The sequence below is a fragment of the Neolamprologus multifasciatus genome, chromosome 11, assembly GCF_963576455.1.
Source record: "Neolamprologus multifasciatus chromosome 11, fNeoMul1.2, whole genome shotgun sequence".
Lineage (NCBI taxonomy): Eukaryota > Metazoa > Chordata > Actinopteri > Cichliformes > Cichlidae > Neolamprologus > Neolamprologus multifasciatus.
Window position 1 is genome coordinate 31536857 of NC_140449.1, and position 14150 is coordinate 31551006.

At 44.7% G+C, this 14150-nt stretch overlaps 7 non-coding genes across 7 annotated transcripts; 5 read left to right on the forward strand and 2 right to left on the reverse strand.

Moving 5' to 3' along the window:
- The first annotated feature begins 76 nt into the window (after positions 1–76).
- trnad-guc (transfer RNA aspartic acid (anticodon GUC)) lies at positions 77–148 on the forward strand. The gene has a single exon. It is a non-coding gene; the product is annotated as a tRNA-Asp (tRNA).
- Positions 149–10695: 10547 nt separating this feature from the next.
- Positions 10696–10767, reverse strand: trnaq-uug (transfer RNA glutamine (anticodon UUG)). The gene has a single exon. It is a non-coding gene; the product is annotated as a tRNA-Gln (tRNA).
- Positions 10768–10918: 151 nt separating this feature from the next.
- On the forward strand, positions 10919–10990 carry trnad-guc (transfer RNA aspartic acid (anticodon GUC)). Its single transcript has one exon. It is a non-coding gene; the product is annotated as a tRNA-Asp (tRNA).
- A 581-nt stretch (positions 10991–11571) lies between these two features.
- trnav-aac (transfer RNA valine (anticodon AAC)) lies at positions 11572–11644 on the forward strand. Its single transcript has one exon. It is a non-coding gene; the product is annotated as a tRNA-Val (tRNA).
- A 590-nt stretch (positions 11645–12234) lies between these two features.
- On the forward strand, positions 12235–12307 carry trnav-cac (transfer RNA valine (anticodon CAC)). Its single transcript has one exon. It is a non-coding gene; the product is annotated as a tRNA-Val (tRNA).
- Positions 12308–12781: 474 nt separating this feature from the next.
- On the reverse strand, positions 12782–12853 carry trnaq-uug (transfer RNA glutamine (anticodon UUG)). Its single transcript has one exon. It is a non-coding gene; the product is annotated as a tRNA-Gln (tRNA).
- An 805-nt stretch (positions 12854–13658) lies between these two features.
- On the forward strand, positions 13659–13731 carry trnav-aac (transfer RNA valine (anticodon AAC)). The gene has a single exon. It is a non-coding gene; the product is annotated as a tRNA-Val (tRNA).
- Positions 13732–14150: the final 419 nt, after the last annotated feature.

A 14150-nucleotide genomic window follows, 5' to 3' on the forward strand; every position in this document is an offset into this window, starting at 1 on the left:
AATATTTCTGCCCGTGTTTCGGCAAAATGCCCGCGTAATGAAATTCGCTGGCATTGACAACCCCTTGGCTCGCAGGTCCTCGTTAGTATAGTGGACAGTATCTCCGTCTGTCACGCGGAAGACCGGGGTTCGATTCCCCGACGGGGAGTGAGCAGTCTCCTTCTCTGCTCTGCCTTTTACCTGGAATGACCACACACCCGTTAATCGCATGCTACGTGCATTTTTTTGCACAGAGTCCATCATTCAAAAAGACCCTGTGGAATTTCTCCACCACATCCTAGTCAATGTAACAATCTAGTCCTATAATGGGTTTGAAAAAACATCAATTCCACCTGTGCACTCACAAGTCAAAAATGTCTTCTAGGCAAGAGCTCCCATGAGAAGAGAAGCTAGTCCAAGAGAACGGTGCTTGTCCAGCGTTTTCTCTGCTTTACTTGCGTCCCTATTAACAAATAAGTCTCTTGGGTTTGTCTTCTGTAGGTTGTGTGCTAGCCGGACAAAGAACATCAAAGAGCTTGTCAACAAGAAGATCAGCTCCCATTTGAAGAGATGCTATCTCGAGATCACAATTTGGATTCAGGCACAGACTAAGCTCTTGGAAATGAGTGGCTCTAGCTGGCCTGCAGAGGACTTGGGCCTATTTTCAGCCAATGCACAACGCGATCAAACGCATGGCCTTTTTAGGCAACAGTTCTGCTGCTCGAGGTTCTGGGGTTCTTAGGCCAGCATATGTCGAGCTGCGCTTGCTTCAGAGAACTCCTAAATGTCAAAAGTTTAAGTGAGCCTAACATCGAGACTATAGTTCAGATTCCTTGCTAGCGAGCGTCTGTCTCTTCTCCATGGTTCCTTCCGTTCAAGGGCATGATAGTAACATGCCATCAGATTTGTCAGATTGGTCAGATTACTGATTAAGACACATTCCAAAGCCAAGCGAGCCATCGCTCACCGTTTCCGTAGTGTAGTGTGTCACGTAAAGGAATGTTATTTTACTGTTACTGTGTTATTATTCACATGCACGATCATTATTTCATCATTACTTCATTAGTCTGTATCACTTATCATCAGGTTATCATCAATATTATCATGTATCATTTATCATTTAGTATATAATAACACATTCTAGATATAATGCTCTATCATTCATAGCACCAGCATAGATGTGGGTCCACAGTAAGTCAGATGAGGACACTCAACTTTCGGTGGCCTGGACCTACAATCTTACACAACTGCACACTCGTCTTACACAATTGTTATGTTCCCAAATACTGATGATTGGAAACATCTGGTTTTAAGTCTGGGAAAGAGTTGTTGTTCTGAAGAAGGTCACTCCCAGGAATTGTTCTGACGTCATAAAGGCTATAAAGCTTGTTGTAGCGAACAGAAAGGGAAGTCCGGCTTCCCACACTGTATAATACGTGTGTGTTTAATAAATCACTTTTTGGACACCCCCTAGGACTCTGTCTGCGCTTACTTTTCTTTCCAAATCAAAAGAACCTTACATTTTGGTGCCTAAACCCGGTTTGGGGGGAAAGAAGACGCGCTGCGAGGGAGCGGAGCTCCTCGGGGGTGCCAAAAGACGGGGGAATCCAGGGGGGGACCGACTGAGTGACAAAAACCGCGGTATAAAAGGTCAGTACCACCTGTTGAATAATTTTTTTCCAAAGGTACTAAATGGGAAGTTAAAACTAAATTGAATGTTCACTCAGGGGGGCCTTCTGCTGGGTTCTGTCCGTAGTGATTTTATTTAATTAGGATAATTAGTGGTAAAAGTTGGATAAAATTCTCCCAAAAGTTATTGCTGTTTATTTTAGGGGGTTTTCTGTGTTTTTTGTGTGGTGTTTTGTGGTGTTAAAGCTAAGAGGCTTGGTTTATGTGCCTTAAGAGAGAGTGTGGAGTTAGATGCCAAGCACTCTTTAAGGTTAGGGGAATTCGGACTCATTGGGTGGGAGAAACGCGGTTTCGGGCGTCAGGTATTTAAAAACTCAGGGGCTGAGAGTCCCCAGGGACGCTTTTAAACAGTGTATAAATTAACCTAGACCGGGGTGGGACCCCGTAGAGCACAGCGTGTGGCAGCGACAGGTAATTTGTGGACGCACGGTTATCTCTGGCAGGCGACCAGTTAGCTCGGGTGGCCTCCCGCGGGACTTCGGACACCCGTTAAAGGCCAGGTAATCAAGGATTACCTTTATACTGTGCTGTTTGGCTGAAGGGTGAGACCCGGCCGTGACTATTAACGTGGGTGACAGTGAGTTTTAAGTAAAGCTGAACGCGTGAGGTTGATTCTTTGACGCGAGACGTGGAGCGACCTGTCAACCTGCGGGAAGCGGTTTTAAATTAATTAGGGCTTAGAAATTTGACCGCTGTCGGAGACGGCGTTCCCGAAGCGGGTGCATTGACCAGCAAGGTTGGACCTGGGCTTAGAAGCTTTTAAATTAGTCAAAAAGTTAGGTGTGATGCTACAGAGGTTTTGAAGAAGTAATAAGGATAAGAAGAGACAAGAATAAGAATAAGGATGAAAATACGGATAAGGAACTAGTGAATAATTTGTCTTGGCATCTGGCGTCGTTTCTCATGTTGATACAGGCCTGTGTATATAAAATGTATATAAAATAAAGTGTAAATCGGCTGTGTAAATTGCTTATATTGATTATAACTGCGTGTACTGTGAAAGTGATTTAATACAGAAGCTGAGTGTATGAGGTTTAAACAAAATAGTGTATGTTTGTGGTGTGTAGAAATCAAACTGTGAAGTCAATTGGGGGGTTGAGTTTGGTTTTATATTTTTTAGGGGAAGAGAAACTGCGGTATCGAGTCTGTGGCGCAGTTTGCAAATTTGTGAGGTGCACAAGAGCGGATGGCACCCGCTCTGTGTGCCGTCTAGGGCGTTGTCCAGAATAAGCAGAGAAAGAAGTGTCTCACAGAGAGTTTGAATGGTACTGCGACAAGCATGAAGTGAGTGTGAGCCAGCCTCGAGGGGCGGGTTCACAGACGGACCGAACGAGGAGTAAAATGTGTGTGTGTCTGTGAGAGAGAAAAAGGTGGGGGCCGAGTGACCAGCCTGTGCATGTGTGTGAATTCCTGGATGACAAAAGAAGGAGAAGTAGATTAGTTGATTTTCTGTGAAATAATAAGAGAAGAAATCCTAGTGATCAAATAGGAGAAAGTGAACTGAAAATAAATAAAGGAAACTAAAATAGTGAATTAGTGTTAAGGTAAAGATAAATAAATTGACAAAATTAACAGTGACTTTAAAGGTGATCAAGTACTCAAGGATGAATGGAGAATTTGATGGCTGACTGTATGAGTGAGTAAACAGGTTAATGTGTGCGTGTGAAAAAAGGAAAGGAAAAGAGAAAGAAAAGGAACTAAAATAAACAAAGAACATAGAAAAGTGTGGAAGTGTGAGTGAGAAATTGTCTCCAACTGGGGAAGCAGTGATACTACAGGTCACCTTATTCCCCTGCTGGACACAAAATGAAAACATAATTTGGAGTGTTGTGGACGAAAATAACTGATAACAACATCAAGAAGATTTTTTGTGTTTGCGGTTATGAACAACTAAAAATTCACATTTGGGGTTTAAAGTCAGTAGAGTTCAAAACAAAATAAGTAGAGATGTGTTGTTTTAGGAGTGATGAAAACATCTGCAGTCACAGTGATTAATGAAAGTCTCTCAGTCTGTCGTTTACAGGTGGGGAACGGACCTGAATCAATTCTCCATGGGCAGCAGTCGGAAGAAAATTATAGGTTAAAATCATTAGAAATAAAAATAGGAACACCCAGCCAGAATTTTTGGCTGAATTGTTTTGCAGCTTCCCATCCTCATCCTGAACAAGCAAGCTCCAAGGAAGCTAATCTCTCCCTGAAGACACCAAGTGCAGTTCCAGAAGCATGAGCATAAACATCAACAATGGACAGAAGTCCAAGAGACAATACCAGAGTTCTGAGCAGAGAGGTCCAGCAGCGCTGTGGGCAAACGGCATCAGAAAGAGAAGACCCACCATCTGGATTGGATGGATGGAGATGCGTTTCCAGCAAGCTGCAACCTCACTGTGTGTGAAGGACCTTTGAGGAGACTGTCTGAGTTTGACATTTGCCATGTTTGGAGCGAGATGGCAATGAGAGAGACAGTGGGACAAAGAGATACACGGGACAAAGCTGAAGAGAACTGACTGCCATTGGACTGAAAAGTGGGAGAAAAGAACGGAGAGGAAAGGAGCAGAAGAGGACTGAGGCTGCTGTGGTAGTTTGGGGAATTAAATTGGGTTAAGGAATCCGGGGAGACAAACGACTGCCTGGGAGTGGAGGATTGACACAGGGTCCAGACCACCACAAAAGGGGGAGGAAGACAAGCACTGAGGTATGCAAGTGTACTGTTAGAAAAATGAAAAGATAACACCACACCTTGACATAATATGCACTAGAGATAACACAAAATCATACATAAAGTGTAACACATTAAAAGAGGGCATTTGTAGAAGGGGTTAACAACACACAGTGTGGTTGCCGATGGTAACCTGCAAACATTTGGGGTTTAGCTGTGCCTGACTATGCCAGAGTTTTTCATTTGGATGTTTCTGAAACAAACTTAGGAATGAACGGAGTTTTGTTTCAGAAAAAAGGGGGAAGGTACATAAAAGGATACATAGAAATAGAAAATGTATTAACCCGACTAACATAAACACACACACACACACGCGATCAGCTCATTAGGATCAAACACAATTTTAAGAAGGTAATACTGTTACCAGCATCCTGTCTGGTTTATTGAGTGGGTCGAGAACTGATACATAGATTGAATTAGTATTATTTTGGGGAAGATGATAGCAGGGGTGAACAGAATCCTGCAGCCAGAGTTTAAATGAGTGAAACTAGCAGATTTTTTGTTTCGTTTTGTTTTGTTTTTGTTTCTGAAGTATGGGGAAAGTTTTACCATGGCACCAAGTTTAGATTTGGTATTTTTTCACTTATAAGAGTGACAAGTCCTAAGACTGGGCTTCTGTATTTTTATTTACTTTTGTTTTTCAGTTTTATCTTTTATTTTTTCATTTTATTTTTATTTTATTTTTATTTTTGAACAGTGCACTGATTTTGTTTGTGAATTTCTTTTCTTTAAGCAGATCTGCACGTTGGGAATTAAAAGCGCTACACGTCCATAAAGTTGTTGCAAGTGAGTTTCTCCACATTAAAATGGGCTCTGGGGAAGCCACTTATTGGGGACAATTAGAATATGAGAGTCCCGGCCTAAGAAGGATTCAGCGAGGTAATCCGATCTAAAGTTCTTCTTTTTCTTTTTGAAATGACGTCATTTTGCTGAGGGTGGAGATCAAATGCGACGATGGTTTCCACTATCAGCAAAGAAAGAATGAATGGATGAATGAATGGAAATAAAAACAAACTGACTGACTGGTAAAAGCTGACAACAGCTGACGAGACTTGACCACGACTCAAAGTTAACCTCCACCTAGACAGGACGAAAGGGTGGATGAATTGTTGTGTGTTTCTTTTACAGGAGCAGAAAGATGACAGCAACATCCGAGGTTGCGTGAGCTTTGGCCTGCCGATTTAACTTTTAGATGCCACTTTCTGTGTTTGTAAATTTACCAGGGGTGTGTTATTCATGGGTTGGTGTTGTGTGTTGCTCACAGAGATTACTGTGAGAAAGTGTATACATCTGCGCAGCGCTAACATTTGCATTTTCTTCTCTACAGCAGTACAGTTCTTCATGTGGTTTGATCATGTGATTTACCACAGGACAATTGATTGACGTTTGGTTTTTCCACTACAGGATTTCTGGGCTTATGTGTGAAGAAACTGTGTTTATAGGTTATGACGCCTGATCACCGGGATGGTCAATTTGTGTGGCTAATGTTTGTTTTGCTTTTGTTAAGAGGGCGTGTGGAGGATTCGGTAGAAAACGGACAAGTGACATGAGGAAACAAATAAGAGATGCAGTGTTTATGGAATAGTTCAACATGGAGCTCACTAGCTGGCCACTTTTTGAGCTCCTAGTGATAAATGGGTGGAGTGACATTGCTTAAGGAAAGTCACTGAGTAAATTGTGGAGTAAATTGGGATGATTCATGATTGGAGACAAATTATGGTAATAAGAGTGAGTTAATGATTGGAGAAAACCTGAACATGATACTTGTCTGTTGTGCTGAATACTTTATTGCTCTCATGATCTATAGTTGGTTGTAAATAAGAAGTTTGATTTAACAGATTTGTTTTGCAGGATACAGGCTCCAGGTGGAGCGGGGAGTTAAATAGGCTTAACATGTAACTGCTGACTAAGGTTTTACACAAGGTTACAGGTTGGCCGGAGATGGTTTTAGAGAGAAGGTGCAACATTCTTGTACATGTCTCATTGGGGAGTTGAAACATGGAGGAAGCCATGTGCAAGAGGAGGTGAGTATTATAAAGTGTAAAGGTCACTCCTCGGGGACTGGCATGGTGGCCAGAGGAAATCAGGAAGCCGATCGAGCTGCGAAAGAGGCAGCAGGCTATAAAGCACTACGGCAGATGGTGCAAATAAGTGTGGAGGAAGAAGTAGGAGTCAACATGTTGGAGGAGGCCAGGAAGGCCCAAGAGGAAGCGGCCCCGGAAGAGAAGGGGGTCTGGAAGAGTCGAGGAGCATGGGAAGAAGGAGGTCTCTGGCGAGGACCTGACGGACGACCGGTGTTGACTGCCAACCTAGCAGAACAGAGGATTGCAGAAGCACATGGGCTTGGCCATGTGGGTGTGGCCCAGATGGAGAGACATCTGTGCCATTGGTGGCATCCCTTTTTGAGGGATATGCTTAAGGAAAAAGCTAGGACGGGCCTGATCTGTGGGAGGCACAATCCAAAGCCAGTGATTAAACCAGAGGCAGGTAAGTTCCCCATTCCAGAAAGACCAGGGGAAGAGATTGTCATTGATTTCACTGACATGATTGACGTGGGACCGGGAGGAGTCCAGTATTTGCTGGTAAGTGTGGATGCTCTGACGGGGTGGCCCGAAGCGTGGCCAACAAAGAGGGAGGATGCAAAAAGTGTGATTAAGTGTTTAATCAATCATTACATCCCTCGGCATGGTTTTCTCAAAAGAATTAGGTCAGACAATGGAACTCATTTTAAAAACAAAGATTTGGCACAAGTAGAACAAAAGCTGGGGTTGCAGCACCGATTTGGGACGGTGTATCATCCTCAGTCCCAGGGGAAGGTGGAAAGAATGAATCTAAACCTGAAGAATAAAATAGCTAAAATTTCTGCTCAGACGGGGCTAAATTGGGTTGCAGCCCTGCCAATTGCATTGATGATAATAAGATGTTGTGTTAATCAATCCACAGGTTTCACACCATATGAGCTGTTGACAGGACGACAGTTTCCAGGTCCTTGGACAACAGTCCCGGCGGAAGAGAGTATAAAAAGTAATAGAAAGCATGCTGAATGTTGGAAAGAATTAAAAGCTCTTGTGTCTAGTTTCACACAACAGGTTGGAGTGGGGGTGAATGCGGTGGACAGGTCCTTCCCCGACGCCAAGGCGGTGTGGCTGAAGGTCATTAAGCGAAAGTGGAGAGATCCGAGGTGGACGGGGCCATTCGAGGTGACCAGTGCGGTTCGGTTGAAGGGAAAGGGTGAGACCTGGTTCCATTGGTCTCAATGCGCAGTGGCGGACGAGAGCTTACTCGAGATAAGCTCCACCCAAAGTAACACGGGGGGGAACATAGAGGCAGAATAATCCTCTCCCCCTGTGCAGCGGTTCTCCCCAGCAGTCTACCTGGGGAGACGAAGAAAGAAGAGGAGCGTCACGCGCCAAGCATCAATTCATTCCAGGCTCCTGATAGGCTAGGGCTCTAATCTAAAGTAATTGATAGTTTAAAGGAGTCGTAATAGTCTTGCACGTTAATTGCCTACTTTTATACTCATAATCTTATACTCTTATCACGAAGTTTAAGGTAAAAGTAAAAGAGCCTGGGAACAGTGATCATGAAACTGTGGGAAAATTGGAAAATAACGGGAATGTTGGGGTTGATAAGTGTTGTAACGTGTTTGTTTGTTCATTGGCAGACAGGTGAATTGCCCAGACGCAGAGGTCTATCCGCTCCAGAGTCCAAACCGATCAAGTCGTCGAGAAAATTCAAGCGCGAGGTTGGCTCAGGTGGGAACGATGGGTGTCTCAAAGCCAGTGGGGGAGTCGAGTTTGGGTACGTTAGTGGGTCCACGACGGCATTCACATTCGATTTGTGTGAGGTAATTAGATGCCCAGGAGACGGTAGCAGCTGGAGAACATATGATGTGTGGATTTGTCATCACCCTATGGTATGCTACCCTAAGTCAGTGATAGGAATCTTTGGTCAGATTGGGTGGCTCAAAATGCTAAAGAGCAGGAAGTGGTTGACTGTGTTGCTTGTGCTACAGCTAGACCTCGTCTGTTCACTGAACCCGCTCCTCTGTATCCAGAGGATGAGTGGGGTTATGATTGTATGTTGAGATTAACTAGAGAGGCGGTGAACACAGGTAACTGCACCACTTTGTCAGGTTTATATCCACCAATTGATAAACGTACACAACCAGGTTCATTTACACCTAAAAGGGATAATTATACATGTTTTGAGTTCTCTACAGACAGCGTGAAATATACGTTAGGAAGGATTGATCCAAGCTGGTGTCAGAGGACGATCCCAGGCAGGACTACCAATAATGTAAGTGACCCAAACACAATTATAGGCACCTGGGCACGGGGTGGGCCATATTATTATTGTGGGCAGTACACCCTTTTGGTGCAGGTTCCCATGGGGAGTGTGGGAACATGTGCTCTGGTGCGCCTAGGAGCACCTTTGATGCTGATAGGAAAGTAGAGACAGTTCCACAGCAGGACACGGGTGTGTTGACAGCCAGACGTAGGAGAAGTATAAGGGGTGCGCACAAATATGACCCGAGATGGGACTCGCCAACCTGGATTGACTCAATAGGAGTTCCCAGGGGAGTTCCAGATGAGTATAAGTTAGTCAATCAGATAGCGGCCGGCTTTGAAAGAGTGTTTCTATGGATAACTCCAAATAAAATGTTGATCGCATTAACTATGTTCATTATAATGTGCTGAGACTCTCTAATCTCACTAGGGACGCGGTAGAAGGCCTTGCGGAACAATTAGGCCCGACGTCGTTAATGGGAATCCAAAATCGAATGGCCCTGGACATGTTGTTGGCTGAGAAGGGTGGTGTGTGTGCCATGTTTGGGGACATGTGCTGTACCTTCATACCCAACAATACGGCCCCAGACGGTACGGTTACTAGAGCGCTTGAGAGTATGAAAATGTTATCTAAAACCATGCATGAGCAATCAGGTGTGAACACTGGACTGGGAGACTGGTTCACGTCTGTCTTTGGGCAATGGAAGAGTGTTGTTATGTCTGCCATGTTTTCTTTGGTTGTTTTTCTTGCTATATTAATGATCGGATGTTGTCTCATCCCTCTGGCCCGGCGAGTTTTAGTAAAGATGCTGGAGAGAGCCCTGAGTTCGGGCTCACCTGGTTCAGCGGCGCCTGAATCCATGATGCCCTTGAGGGAGATTGTAGGCTGGACGGAGGAGTGAGACAAATCGAGGTGTAGGTTGGTCTCGCAAGCGAGCCCAAGAGGAGGAGTTGTCACGTAAAGGAATGTTATTTTACTGTTACTGTGTTATTATTCACATGCACGATCATTATTTCATCATTACTTCATTAGTCTGTATCACTTATCATCAAGTTATCATCAATATTATCATGTATCATTTATCATTTAGTATATAATAACACATTCTAGATATAATGCTCTATCATTCATAGCACCAGCATAGATGTGGGTCCACAGTAAGTCAGATGAGGACACTCAACTTTCGGTGGCCTGGACCTACAATCTTACACAACTGCACACTCGTCTTACACAATTGTTATGTTCCCAAATACTGATGATTGGAAACATCTGGTTTTAAGTCTGGGAAAGAGTTGTTGTTCTGAAGAAGGTGACTCCCAGGAATTGTTCTGACGTCATAAAGGCTATAAAGCTTGTTGTAGCGAGCAGAAAGGGAAGTCCGGCTTCCCACACTGTATAATACGTGTGTGTTTAATAAATCACTTTTTGGACACCCCCTAGGACTCTGTCTGCGCTTACTTTTCTTTCCAAATCAAAAGAACCTTACAAGTGGTTACCACATTCGCCTCACACGCGAAAGGTCCCCAGTCCGAAACCGGGCGGAAACATGGGTCTTTTGCTTCTTTGGTCACAAGGGAATTGATGTTCACTGTTTAGACAACTCTGCTTGTCCAGCATTTTCTCTGTTTTACTTGCGTCCCTATTGAGAAATAAGACTCCTAGTTTTGTCTTCTATCGGTTGTGTGCTAGCCAAGCAAAGGACATCAAAGAGCTTGTCAACCAGAAGTTCGGGGCCTTCAGTGGTGGCAACAGAGTTAGAAGTGAGAAGAGTACAAGGGGAATTGTTGCCTTGAGTCAAGGTGGCCAATGAAAGATACAGCAGGACGCTCTAGTGGAAAGTGCAGTACAAGAGCATGAGCGAGGTTGGGTGCGGCATGAAGACCACGCGCAGATGGGATCAGCCAACAGAAGAGGAGTGAAATTGACTGGGCCACTAACTTGTTCTATAAGTAATTAGACTGTCATGCTAGCGTGTGCTAATGCTAATGCAACTGCGGAGCAAAGGGCAAGAAAGCCAAATGAGGCTCCACTGAGACTTGAACTCAGATTACTGGATTCAAAGTCCAGAGTGCTAACCGTTACACCATGGAACCCTCTGGCAAGCAGAAAAAAGTTCTCTGTCAAACACCCATAAAACTGTAGTTCCTGGTAAAGTGATGGGGATTTTTACATGGCCGACGACAATTTGTGTGTCATACCTGCTGCGAATCCCACCTTGACGTGTCCCCAACAGTGCCTTGCAGGTCCTCGTTAGTATAGTGGACAGTATCTCCGCCTGTCACGCGGAAGACCGGGGTTCGATTCCCTGACGGGGAGTGAGCAGTCTCCTTCTCTACTCTGCCTTTTACCTGGAATGACCACACACCCGTTAATCGCACGCTACGTGCATTTTTTTGCACAGAGTCCATCATTCAAAAAGACCCTGTGGAATTTCTCCACCACATCCTAGTCAATGTAACAATCTAGTCCTATAATGGGTTTGAAAAAACATCAATTCCACCTGTGCACTCACAAGTCAAAAATGTCTTCTAGCAAGAGCTCCCATGAGAAGAGAAGCTAGTCCAAGAGAACTCTGCTTGTCCAGCGTTTTCTCTGCTTTACTTGCGTCCCTATTAACAAATAAGTCTCTTGGGTTTGTCTTCTGTAGGTTGTGTGCTAGCCTGACAAAGAACATCAAAGAGCTTGTCAACAAGAAGATCAGCTCCCATTTGAAGAGATGCTATCTCGAGATCACAATTTGGATTGTCAATATAACCATAAATGGGGGAATGCTTGAAAAATGACACAAATGGGAGTTCCCCCGCTTCTCACTAGTCCTACATGATCTGTCATTAAAGTTCTCAAATGTAAGAAGGCATCGAAATGCCCCTCTAATGACGAGAGGGCATGCACGCTCCGTTTCCGTAGTGTAGTGGTTATCACGTTCGCCTAACACACGAAAGGTCCCTGGTCCGAAACCAGGCGGAAACATGCTACTTTGTTTCCCAATACAAAAGTGTTTGCCTGCAGGCATTGCTTTATCTTATGGGGTTGTACTGCTGTTTGGGACACAGAGGAGAGAAAGTACTCAAATCTTGTACAGGGCTCTGACGCTTGTAACCTTTGGATGCTCATGTTGCTAAAAAGTTGTCTATAGCCCAAATTTCAGGAAATTTCACACAAATCAACATGTCTCCAGTCACCATATTCACTGAAGATGCAGGCACAGACTAAGCTCTTGGAAATGAGTGGCTCTAGCTGGCCTGCACAGGACTTGGGCCTATTTTCAGCCAATGCACAACGCGATCAAACGCATGGCCTCTTTAGGCAACAGTTCTGCTGCTCGAGGTTCTGGGGTTCTTAGGCCAGCATATGTCGAGCTGCGCTTGCTTCAGAGAACTCCTAAATGTCAAAAGTTTAAGTGAGCCTAAAATCGAGACTATAGTTCAGATTCCTTGCTAGCGAGCGTCTGTCTCTTCTCCATGGTTCCTTCCGTTCAAGGGCATGATAGTAACATGCCGTCAGATTGGTCAGATTACTGATTAACACACATTCCAAAGCCAAGCAAGCCATCGCTCACCGTTTCCGTAGTGTAGTGGTTATCACATTCGCCTCACACGCGAAAGGTCCCCGGTCCGAAACCAGGCGGAAACATGGGTCTTTTGCTTCTTTGGTCACAAGGGAATTGATGTTCACTGTTTAGACAACTCTGCTTGTCCAGCATTTTCTCTGTTTTACTTGCGTCCCTATTGAGAAATAAGACTCCTAGTTTTGTCTTCTATCGGTTGTGTGCTAGCCAAGCAAAGGACATCAAAGAGCTTGTCAACCAGAAGTTCGGGGCCTTCAGTGGTGGCAACAGAGTTAGAAGTGAGAAGAGTACAAGGGGAATTGTTGCCTTGAGTCAAGGTGGCCAATGAAAGATACAGCAGGACGCTGAAGTGGAAAGTGCAGTACAAGAGCATGAGCGAGGTTGGGTGCGGCATGAAGACCACGCGCAGATGGGATCAGCCAACAGAAGAGGAGTGGAATTGACTGGGCCACCAACTTGTTCTATAAGTAATTAGACTCTCATGCTAGCGTGTGCTAATGCTAATGCAACTGCGGAGCAAAGGGCAAGAAAGCCAAATGAGGCTCCACTGAGACTTGAACTCAGATCACTGGATTCAAAGTCCAGAGTGCTAACCGTTACACCATGGATCCCTCCTGCAAGCAGAATAAAGTTCTCTGTCAAACACCCATAAAACTGTAGTTCCTGGTAAAGTGATGGGGATTTTTACATGGCCGACGACAATTTGTGTGTCATACCTGCTGCGAATCCCACCTTGACGTGTCCCCGACAGTGCCTTGCAGGTCCTCGTTAGTATAGTGGACAGTATCTCTGCCTGTCACGCGGAAGACCGGGGTTCAATTCCCCGACGGGGAGTGAGCAGTCTCCTTCTCTGCTCTGCCTTTTACCTGGAATGACCACACACCCGTTAATCGCACGCTACGTGCATTTTTTTGCACAGAGTCCATCATTCAAAAAGACCCTGTGGAATTTCTCCACCACATCCTAGTCAATCTAACAATCTAGTCCTATAATGGGTTTGAAAAAACATCAATTCCACCTGTGCACTCACAAGTCAAAAATGTCTTCTAGGCAAGAGCTCCCATGAGAAGAGAAGCTAGTCCAAGAGAACTCTGCTTGTCCAGCGTTTTCTCTGCTTTACTTGCGTCCCTATTAACAAATAAGTCTCTTGGGTTTGTCTTCTGTAGGTTGTGTGCTAGCCTGACAAAGAACATCAAAGAGCTTGTCAACAAGAAGATCAGCTCCCATTTGAAGAGATGCTATCTCGAGATCACAATTTGGATTGTCAATATAACCATAAATGGGGGAATGCTTGAAAAATGACACAAATGGGAGTTCCCCCGCTTCTCACTAGTCCTACATGATCTGTCATTAAAGTCCTCAAATGTAAGAAGGCATCGAAATGCCCCTCTAATGACGAGAGGGCAGGCACGCTCCGTTTCCGTAGTGTAGTGGTTATCACGTTCGCCTAACACGCGAAAGGTCCCTGGTCCGAAACCAGGCGGAAACATGCTTCTTTGTTTCCCGATACAAAAGTGTCTGCCTGCAGGCATTGCTTTATCTTATGGGGTTGTACTGCTGTTTGGGACACAGAGGAGAGAAAGTACTCAAATCTTGTACAGGGCTCTGACGCTTGTAACCTTTGGATGCTCATGTTGCTAAAAAGTTGTCTATAGCCCAAATTTCAGGAAATTTCACACAAATCAACATGTCTCCAGTCACCATATTCACTGAAGATGCAGGCACAGACTAAGCTCTTGGAAATGAGTGGCTCTAGCTGGCCTGCACAGGACTTGGGCCTATTTTCAGCCAATGCACAACGCGATCAAACGCATGGCCTCTTTAGGCAACAGTTCTGCTGCTCGAGGTTCTGGGGTTCTTAGGCCAGCATATGTCGAGCTGCGCTTGCTTCAGAGAACTCCTAAATGT